The 10,628-nt window shown below is 39.5% G+C and overlaps 1 protein-coding gene across 12 annotated transcripts in view; it reads right to left on the reverse strand.

The window, feature by feature from the left end:
- Nucleotides 1-10,326, reverse strand: part of LOC6498360 (serine-rich adhesin for platelets) — a 33,988-nt gene extending 23,662 nt beyond the window's left edge. For 4 of the 12 annotated variants that reach the window (XM_032455064.2, XM_032455063.2, XM_044716367.1 and 1 more), the window contains exon 1: nucleotides 10,116-10,326. The gene's annotated coding sequence lies outside the window, so the exon portion shown is untranslated. The remainder of the gene's footprint in view (nucleotides 1-10,115) is intronic. The other 8 variants (XM_032455060.2, XM_032455066.2, XM_032455065.2 and 5 more) reach the window with 5 other exon arrangements.
- Between the last annotated feature and the right edge of the window lie 302 nt (nucleotides 10,327-10,628).

Raw genomic sequence — 10,628 nt, forward strand, 5'->3', positions numbered from 1 at the left:
CAATATGCTAATTAAAACTGGAAACTGGAAATCATCATCCACCGGCAGACAGAGACAAATAAAATGTGATTTTTTAGCTTTTGCGTTCTGTCATGAAATTTTCCCCATTCATCCACTTGGCCCATATCTGAAAGTCCCATTGAGTCACTGTGATTTGGTTCTTACATTCGGTTTACAACAGCGGCGTCCCATTTCTGTGCCCATTTCGACGAGTTCGTTGCTTAAGTCTTCTGTTTTTTACTTACTCATACCAGAACTGGATGGAAAATCGTCGGTTAATAAAGCGGAATGACTTGTTAAAACAAACATTTTGAATTGCCGTTAGCATTTTGGGTGAAATTACACAACTTAACGGTTAATTTCGTTTTTTTGCGTAATTTTTTGGTTTTGTTTGTCTGGACAAAACGAAATAACGAGCTCAAAGGGCAACTCTTTGGTGTTGTTGCACAGCCGAAACGAAAACAAAAAAAAAATACTTCAGAGCCTGAATAAAAGACAAAACGGTCGAGCAATTCGTCAGCCTGACATGTTTTTGACAGCTGAAATGCTTTTGAGGGAATTTCGCTTCGCTCTTTGTTCATTCTTTGTCTTGGCTCGAAAAAATTTCAATTTTCATTATTTATTTTGCTTTTCGAGCTTGCTGTTTCACAGTTGCATGCGGAAATAATTCAGATAATCGATGACAGCTTCATTTTCAAGTTTCTTGAGTGGCAAGCGAGAGGGTTCTCAAGAAATATTATTATTTTAGTCACAAAAATGTAATTTGTTGGCGATTCTCTGATAAAAAGTTAAATAGTAACTGATTTATTGGCTGATGTGAGTTCAATTTTAAATAGATTAATTTTTATTACTTTATTTGTAATCTGTTTATATTCTTCAACAATAAATCGCTGATCTTAGCCAGCTCCATCATTATGTCGGTTTAATTTTCGGCTCCAATTTCGTTCTTTCTCTCTTTCTTTTGGCTAATTTCCATATCGATTGTCCGTCACATGTCTTTGGACTTTTCTAATTTAGTATTTTTTGGCCAAATTGCCGTTAAGTCATAAAGCATTGACCCGTAGAACTCGTTTGCCTAGGCTTCACCATCAGTTCCCAACATCTCTTGATCACCGATTGGGTAAGGTTAGGTTGAGCCGAGACTCGACTGGGATTCTGACGGGCGTCAGTCAGTGGACGAGAGCTTAAGATCAGATTTCCGAGAGTTCTATAATCCCGTTGCGGGGGCGATGACAAATCTTTTCGGGCCACACGTGTCCCGTGCATAAAGATCAAACGAAACGTTTTTAAATATGTAGCCATATTGCGTCATTCGGATCATTCCACATGGGTCGCCACACGCTGGCCATAAAGCTGCAGTTTATGGGTCCGCATTGGTTGTCATGGAGGAAACCATATCAAGGAACTGGTAGTTAACATGGCCAAAAACTAGACCCACAAAAACTGATATTCAAACTGCACGTCTTGGCTCTAAAGATTGGAATCGCTTTCGGCTGATGGACCAAAAAACTGCATGGAATATTATGGAATCTCTTTTCTAATACGATTGCTGGTTCTTCGACCTTTCAGATCCCATACTTACTAAAAGAGTAAGGAGAAAAACAATGCAATACACATACCAAATAGATTGTGATTCAGCCATTTGATTAGCGCTGACACTTTGCCCATAAATAACCAGGTAAAACATGTGCCCCAAAAGGCAGCCGAAGAACAGCCAGAATGGACAGAAATAGAGGCAGAGTCCGAGTCTGAGTCCGAGTCCGAGTCCGAGGAGTCGAATGCGCCTCTGACACGCATAAGTACTTAACAATGACCAAAGTGTACTTAAAAGGCTAAAAATGGTCAATACCACAAGTACGTGGTTCGTACAAGCGACAAACTTGAAATGGCAGAAAACAGACAACAGCAAGAGGTTCTAACTAACAAGCTCTCAAGCCTCTTGGCCCAAAGACAAAAGGATGGCTCCCCAGTCTCTGCTTAGAATTGTCTTAGCCGCAGCTACAGGAAATGAGCCGCAGCTCCTTTTAGAGCTAACCATGGCATTAAACAAACAGCCATTGGGACTTGCATCTGCTACTCTTTTGCGACCAAGAATCACTGGCGATCCACAGGAAGGAGCTGGACTCCAAGCAGCAGCCTAAGTGATGCAGCTTGTTAGGGCCTAAACTCCCTTACTATGGCCAACTTTGTCTGGCTGTGTGAGAAATCATTTCAAGGTGTCTTTGAATTCCCAGCCAAATAAATCAAAAGGTATATTGAATTTAAAGTTTTAATGGGGCTTAGAGTTAGTTGTAAAGTTAATAGTAATATATTTGTGATTGCAGGGGACAAAGGTAAAAATAATATTTGGATTTCTCCTTGAATTTGTTTCAAGGATTGTGTTCAAGTTTGTAAAAGGCTCTTTCAAGCTTCTTCTCTTTAATTCCAGGGCATCAATTATTTCAAACACTTAACTGAACCATTTCAAAGAGCTTATTTCTTTCCTGTTGTTATGGCCTTTTTGCTGCTGTGGCTGCTGCGTTGCTGGTTCCTTTTGTGGCTGTCTTTAAAAATAGTTTATCGCCCGATCGCGCATTTATTTCGTTTGTCTCTGTCGAAGTGTTGCCCCAAACCCTCCCCCTCGTTGGCATCCCTGGGGCCCCCTGCAGACCTCAAGTTAATGCTGTCAAGATAGCAAAAAGGAAATCAATGCAGCAGCTTGTTTCGCCGGAGCTCTAAGGGCTCTCTCCCTCTCAATCTGTCCGTCTTTGTGTGAGTTACATGATAAATGCAATGCGATGCAATAACAACGCCGACCAACAACCGACAGGCAACAGCTGTGCCAATAACAACAGTAACAAAGTGTCCAAGAAACAGGAAATGAAATCCGGGGGCCCTCCGCCACTTGGGCACTATTGTGCTGGGCCTTTTTTTACTATTTCGAGAAGAAGAAAAACAAACTGCGAGCGGAAAAAATATTCTAAATTGCTGATTAACACGCTGCCATAGTCCGCTGGCTTAGTCATGGCAGCCCGCTCGAATGCGAAGTAATACTTTGGTTTGCGGGCACCATTTGTTCATAATGAGATGGTTTCTGCAATGGTTTTGGCCACAAGCCGTAATGCAAATCTGGCCCGATGATGACTTTCAGTTTTTTCAGATTATCTCTGGCTGCAATCAGTTAGGAAGATTGCAAATTGGGGATAGTTACTGGGTAATATGCAACTAAAACGCTCTTTATTAAAAGCACGTCAAAAAGTTGTTTGCTAATGAATTAAAATTACATTCCTCCACATAAGTCTTATTGTAGCTTTCGCTTTGGTTGATTTATCATCACACACAGTACTTAATCAACCTAAATAAAAGATTTCGGTCCATCCAAAGACCTAATAACTTTCAAAATGGTTATTTGTGCACCAAACTTTTTGTTCATGTTGCTGCTATTTCTCTCAACAATTAAATCGTAAAGCGCAAAAATTAATTATGACAAATGGCGAAGCGAAAACTTTTCATTTCGACGGAGCCCCAGCAGCAGCAACAAACTGGGAAAGAAAGAAACATGCGCCAAAATGAGAGCAATAATCAATAATCGATACAAAAGTAAGTTGTTAAGGAAAAGTGAACCGCGAAACGGAAAAGTGAAAGCAGCTGAAACACAGAATGGAGTTGAAAAAGTTTGAGGAAATTATGTTGAACACTGTGCGATGTCTGGGCGTCTGCTACGACCGCAAGATATAGGAAAATTATATCGCAGTTCCGTGTTTTGATATTGAGTAACCCAAAACTCTGCAGCCAGTGCAGCCTTACGAATGCCAGCCAATCCCCCGTCAGCCACCCAAAGAGATTACTGAACCTGCTGGGCTGTTGCACTCATTAAAAAAAGCTGACTAAACAGACCATAAATAATGTATAGAGATAGAGAGTTATTGAGTATTCCCCTGCTGTACAAAGTCAATTAATTTTCAGGGTCAGGGCCCAGAAAACAACCCGAAAAATATAAACAGAAATTGCTTATTTCCTCACCCAGTTATCGCACCTCAATAGTCGCACAAAAGCCATTTCTGTCTTTAATTCTAGGTCAGCAGCGAACTTTACGTGTTCGCCGACATAAATTTGCATACCGCTCCATATAAACACTGTTATATAATTCCGCCCAATTAGCCTGCATTATTAAATTTCAACTTGAACTTTTCTAACGACCAGCTAGTGGGCTCCAGAGGAAATTGAGCTATCAAAAAACGCTCAAATAATGGCATCCTATTACAGTATCGCTTTTGAAGGTCAAGTTGAAGTGGGCATAAAAATGTTTATTTTAAAAATAAATAAAAAGAAGAATACACATTCTGATAAAACTAAAAATCAAACCAGTTCCTACATATATATTATATTACTGGGACTTACGGCAACTATTTTTTTGTATTTAATAGCTTCATAAATCTTAATTAAATCTAATACTTTTAATAAGATTCTTTATTGCCGACTGCACGCAAAAAATAAATTTAAATTCATAATTGCATGATGCCATTTGGTTTTGGTTGACTTCTAGTCCCAGAATTTGGAATTTAAAGTTCGTACGTTAAACATAGTATTGTTGATTTAAATTAATTGAAACATTAAATTATAAATGCTATCAATTTAATTTAACAAACAATTGTTATATGGTGGCCATCTGGGTTAAGAGGAAAAAAAATGCAGTATCCACCGCCAGCGTTTTCCATTAAGAAATCTTGTAAAAGTTAATTGCGATTGCCGATTGGAGCTAATTGAAAAAAATTGTTTCTGTCGGCCATACGATTATATACATGGTTGACGGAAAGTGTAAGTGAGGAATCCGTATGAAAATGAAAGAAAATCATATGGAAAATTTGCATTATTTGCGTTGGATCCGCAGTTAAGAGCTCGTTTATCTTACAACATTTTCATTGCCATTAACATTTTGCAAGCCAATCAACTCAAGAGCGTGAAAAACATTCACAAAACATTGGCTAAAAAGTAGTTGAGCGAAAAAAGATAATAAATAATATAATTGCTAGACTCCATGGGATAAGCAACGACGAACAAATTAAAACCATGAAAAACAAGTCTTAAAAGAAACACCAAGACCAAAATGAAATAACAACATCAACTTAAGTTAGACAACAAAAAATGTTACAAATTTTCTAGCTGCCATTGTAGTGGTCGGTGCTGCTAAGATTGCGCAGTCAAAGACCTTCATGCTCGTAATTGGCAGCACCAAACTTAAGCCCATGCCCGAAAATCCCCCAGCATGAAAAAAACAGAGACCCAAAGACGAGAGCCAAAAGGTGACGTCCCCATGAACAACAGAATATCGTGAATATAATTTATGCAAGCCGCAAAAAATAAATAAACAAAATCGAATCGACCGACAGGAGACAGGAGCCGTGTCAGGACTGAACCGTAATGAACCTTCAACTAATGGGCTTTAATATGGCTTCCCGGTATCCACAGTGAAAAAAGGCTAATCCCTCATCGGAGCCAAACGATCGAAAAAATCTTAGACAAGACAATGGCTTAGGGTTTCTTAAATGTTTTCCGAAAGGGGTGTTGGTTGTTATTATTGAAATACAATTTTCTGTATGACTCTTGATAGTTTCTATAGTCCGTTATAGTCCAGAAAATCCTGGATTTCTATTCCAGGGTATCAAATAGGCCTTCAACTAATACCTGGCAGTTTTTGCCAGGTCTCTTATTGCCTTTGTAATTGTTTGCAATTATTACGGTTTGCAGGCAGCTTTGGGCTTTGGCTTTGGCTATGGCCCAGCGGGTGGTGGTGGTGTGGTTAGTTGTTGGTGGTTGGCGTCTCACCGGCCTGTCCACTCCCTCAGATCCTCCCGCGACACCCGGACGGAGTGCCTGGATTTTCTCCACATTAAAAGTTTTTTGCCTGTTCCATGGAATGACGTCAATAAACACATTTCGGCTTTTTGTTCGCTGTCATTTGGCTCTGGTTTCTGGTTTTAGTTGATGGTTTTTTTTAGCCATTTTCATTCGTCTATTTTATGACACTGTGCCGCGTTGATAATTGTCATTTGGCATTGCTAGGCTTGTCATCAATCCTGAACACTGATCACCGAGCGACTGTAAACCAAGAGTTTTTGTGTGAGTTTCGGTAAGAGGCTTTGATTTGTTGGTTCAATGACACAGTACGTCTCGGTTGGGGTGCCGATTTGATAGCTCATTTAAATGGTTCCATCAGGATGGAAGGGGGCGGCTGAGTGGCTAGGCTGTGACTGGGGTGACAAGTGACGATCGTAGACATTTAGACGATCGGCTTTGGACAACTTTCACTCAGAGGAGACTCCGAGTAGCTGCATTTGGATAAAGAGATTAATTATATGCACGGCAAACCAATTATGTGGCTAAGTTTGTGTCTTAAGTCTTTTGTATTTGCTTTGCTGGGGAAACTGAAACTTGATGGGAAATTTCCAATTTTACTTACTTATGAAATTATATTTTTTTCAGGGGTTATTGACTTGAAAATGATCAACTTTGTGTAATTTTTAATGGCAAATTTTGGGCCATTGAAGGTAAGTCCCTCTCCTTTTCGATCCTAAATTAAATTTATAGCAATCTGATTTCCCTTTTCATAAGAGTATAAAATCAATAGAACACCAGATTAATTTCATCGTATCACTTTACGATCAGCTTGAAAAGCTATCAAAAATCACTCAAAGGCTTAATAAATTCTATTAACCAATCCACAGTCCCCTCCCCCATTCATTTACAAAAGAGTCGACAAGGAATGGTTTTATGATTCAATGAAAAATTTGCATTTTTCGGAAATCCAAAGTAGAGCCGACTCCCACTACAATTCAGACCATTATGCATATCAAATGAAGCTATTAAATGTTTAATTGCCGGCATTGCCTAACATTGAAGACGGATAGATAGGCAAGCTTCCATCGGAGAGATAGGGAATCCAAACAAATTAGTTGCATTTTCCTCATTTGCATTTCATTTATGCAGATGGAGACGCCGAAGACTTTTCGCAATGTCCAAGAGCCCGCAAACAAAGAGCCTAATTGAAGGTAATTTAAATTGATTAAACATGTCTATAGGTTGGGTCTCCGAGCCACTCCACTCGACTGTTTTCTGCACCACAGCTCGGCTCAGTGGCTTGAGTTGGCCGCCTGTTTTGTGGAGGTGTTTGTTTGCTGCACTTTTTGGCTGCTCAATGATTTGGCATTGTCTTGGAAAAAAATGAAAAATGAAACAAGAAATGCTTGTCGTGTGGGTCGTTGCCAGTTGAGATGGGTGGGTCACCACCACCATTCGGCACCACACACTCTGTGTGGGGTTCTGTTAAATATGGTAGCATGTTTTGAGGTGTTTATGGTTTAATTAAGCCCGGTAACGATGAAAAATGAAAGGACTGAAATCCGTAAGACACAAGAAGAGATAATAAACAAATAGACTCTTACGTAGATTGTGGCGATCTGACATCACGATGGCCAGCAGACAACCTTGGCTAGAAATCCGACTTTTCTATGAATCACATTGGAGCATCCTGTTTAAGCCCAAACTCAAAAAATTAATGCCGTGAAATGCAAACAAATTGCAAACGGCTTGGCAGAGTTCATTGGAAACATTAGCTAGAAAATGATTTATAAAGAATTTTATTTTTGTTTCAGCCAAAAAAGGCAAAGCCAACAATTATGACTTGAAATAATTTTTTTTTATTCTTTGTGGATTTTTTGTTCCCATTTGATTCTACTTTTGAAAATATTTTGGCATAACAAAAGGAACAAATGTGAAAAAAACCATTAAGAATTATTGAGAATTCAAAGCTGAACTCCACTCGAATTGAATTTTGGTCAGTTTCAACATTAAACCTTATCTGGTTATGAAGGGTGTGGAGAATAAAGTGTCAGGAGCCACATTGGCACTTAATTAAACACAACACGGCCAAAAGGCTTTACTTATTTTTGGAGGAGAAGGATTAGCTCATTTCGGTGGACATTTTTTTCCCACCTCTTTTCCCAATATGCATAATATGCATTTTTTGGTGTCCCTGTAAGTTCAGCTTAATTAAAAAGTATCTCGCTGGGGTGTTGAAATGCTCTTAATGTCAACCTCAGCTGCCAAAAGCAACCCAACTTCTAACTCTGACATTCAGCTCGACCGATAAACCGACAAAAAGGCGCGTGCCCGTAAAAATAAAAATAAATAGCAATGAAATCAAGTCCTATCGTTACTTTTTGACGAGGTAATGCAATATGCCATAAGCGTTGAGTTCCGCGCCCAGTTTTCCGTTTCAATATCTTTCGGAGGTGACAATTGGGGCCAACACCTTTGGAGTCCAAATGGTAATTTGCACTAATGTACGCCACAAGTCTCGGCGGCCACATTTATCGTCCGAAAAGCATTCGATATAGACACAAATTGAAGGATATATTAAGAATAGGTTGGGTATTTACTCAACACAATAAATCTGCATATAAAAATGGGAAGTAGTCATAGGGTTTGATGTTATCGGGGCATGACTAACCGAGAAACTTTAAGAAAGGCAATAGAATCATTGAACTTGAATGATTCATGGTGTGTTAGCAAAGTACTTTGTCCTCCAATGAACCCTGATGAGCTGGATGGGAGTGATATCTAGATAAATTTTGGCGGATCTTTATGGAAATATCATAGATAGATCAGCTAATTAAATGAGAAAAATATCTTTATAAATGGGACAAAAGAAAGCAGAGTGAATATTCTCTGCCATTGTTGCCGGTTCTAAAATGGAGCACAGAGAGAAATGGGTTCGGAAATCATAATTATAATCATGGGAATGACTTCTTGAAGTAAAAGAGAATGTATTTCTTTCATTTGTAATGTTTGCCAGCTTTCATAACAATGAATTAACAAAAGAACAAAGATAGGATACCTTAGTCAATGAACTCGTGATGGGATTTTGAAAAGTATTCAGGTAGAAATTATTTGCATTCTAAATGTGGTAGCAAATTGTATTAATTAAATATTCATTGTGATAAACCAGAGTGCCTTTTTTTGTTATTTCAAATATTGTCAACTGGTTTATTTTGTTTGTCACTTCCTTCCAAAAGACAATTTGTCTTTTGGCCAACTTCTCTCGGGTTAATTTTGGCTATTTGAATGTAAGATTGGATGCCTAGTAAACACGTAAAAACAAGACAATTTATGGCCTGGAGTTACCAAAAAAGTTCAGTGGAAATAAATCAAAAAGAGACGAATTACACATACCTGTCCGCGATAGTCGATGGCGTTGATATCTCTTTTCGGCCCCCAAGTCCACTGAAGGCGTTTTAGCTTATATTTTATTTAATTTTATTTCATTATATTCTGGTCCGATGCAGGAGCCAACAACAACTGCACATTGGCATCAATGTCGCTTGGCTGCTTTTTTCCCCGGGCTCTGTTGACTGTATGTTCACCAACACACTTACGCACAGACACACACTCGCACAGAGAGACACTCACACAGACAGGGCTCAATGAATCAATGGCAATTCGACGAAAAAACGCGTGGTATAGGGGATTGTTTTTTTCATTTAATTTTTAATATATTTTGCTCTTGATGAATACAAAAAAAAGATAAAAACGCAAAGTCAGCAACGGCAAAGCATGGGGCAAAAAATTATTGAAAAATATTGAAAATAAAGTTTCAATGATCTAGGTGCAAGTGGGCGATTGTCTAAGTGTAACAGCTGTTGCCACAGGTGGGTTGGCTAGATGGCTAGCTAGCTACCTGGCTAAGCTATTGGCTAAGAGCATGGCCAAAAGCTAAAACTTCTAAGCGTTGCACTTGACGGAGCATATGCAAAGCGGGTAGCTCTAACCTTTCCCTTTCTCGGACTTTTCCTTTTGTCTCTCAGATCTTTCACTTTCTTAGCAATTGTTTTCGGAACTCTGCCTAGTCGGCTGCCTGCCTAGCCGTCGAGACGCAAACTTAATGCCAACTTAGTGCCTAGTGTTTAGGGCCTGAAGCTCTGGGGTTTTGAATTCGCTCGTTTTGCATTTCACACTCAACGCTTGGCTTCACTTCAAGAGGTACGCGTCTGGCTGACATCAGTCGCACAGCGTCTACAATTGTTTAGTGTTTACTCTTGTTTTTTGTTCCAGCGAAATTATCTAGATTAACTTTATACTTTTATTTTCGGCACCGCAGAGGTGTGCGCTCATACAGTATCTACTCGCGAGTGTGCGGATACACAGCCACACATTTATTTTGTACACATATGTCTGTTGGGGTCTGGGTTTAGGACGAACTCGTTTTAGGCCGACTGCCGGACTGCTTGGGAACCGAACCGACTGTCTCGCACGCCAACGCTATACTAAAAGAGTTTTGCGCTCGCACCGCGCATTAAATATGCCGCGTCCAACACCTGGCTCTAACCATTTCAACTTGGCTCAGAGGCTAGCTCTGAGCCCAGCTCTCGGATGATGTCAGCTAGTGAGCCACGCTCTCTCGGCCAGTTGGAGCTTGGCCCGTAAGAGCTCCACGGGCTGAAAGAGAAGTCCCAAACCCAAGTCTCTCTTTGGCTAAGTTCTGTTTTCATTTAATTTATTATTACTTACAATAACCATACCTACACGGGGCCCAAGTCATTGTAATAAAAGTTGATTTATAGTGTATTTCTCAAAAAGGAGCTCCACAATAA

The sequence above is a fragment of the Drosophila ananassae genome, chromosome 3R, assembly GCF_017639315.1.
Source record: "Drosophila ananassae strain 14024-0371.13 chromosome 3R, ASM1763931v2, whole genome shotgun sequence".
Classification (NCBI taxonomy): Eukaryota; Metazoa; Arthropoda; class Insecta; order Diptera; family Drosophilidae; genus Drosophila; species Drosophila ananassae.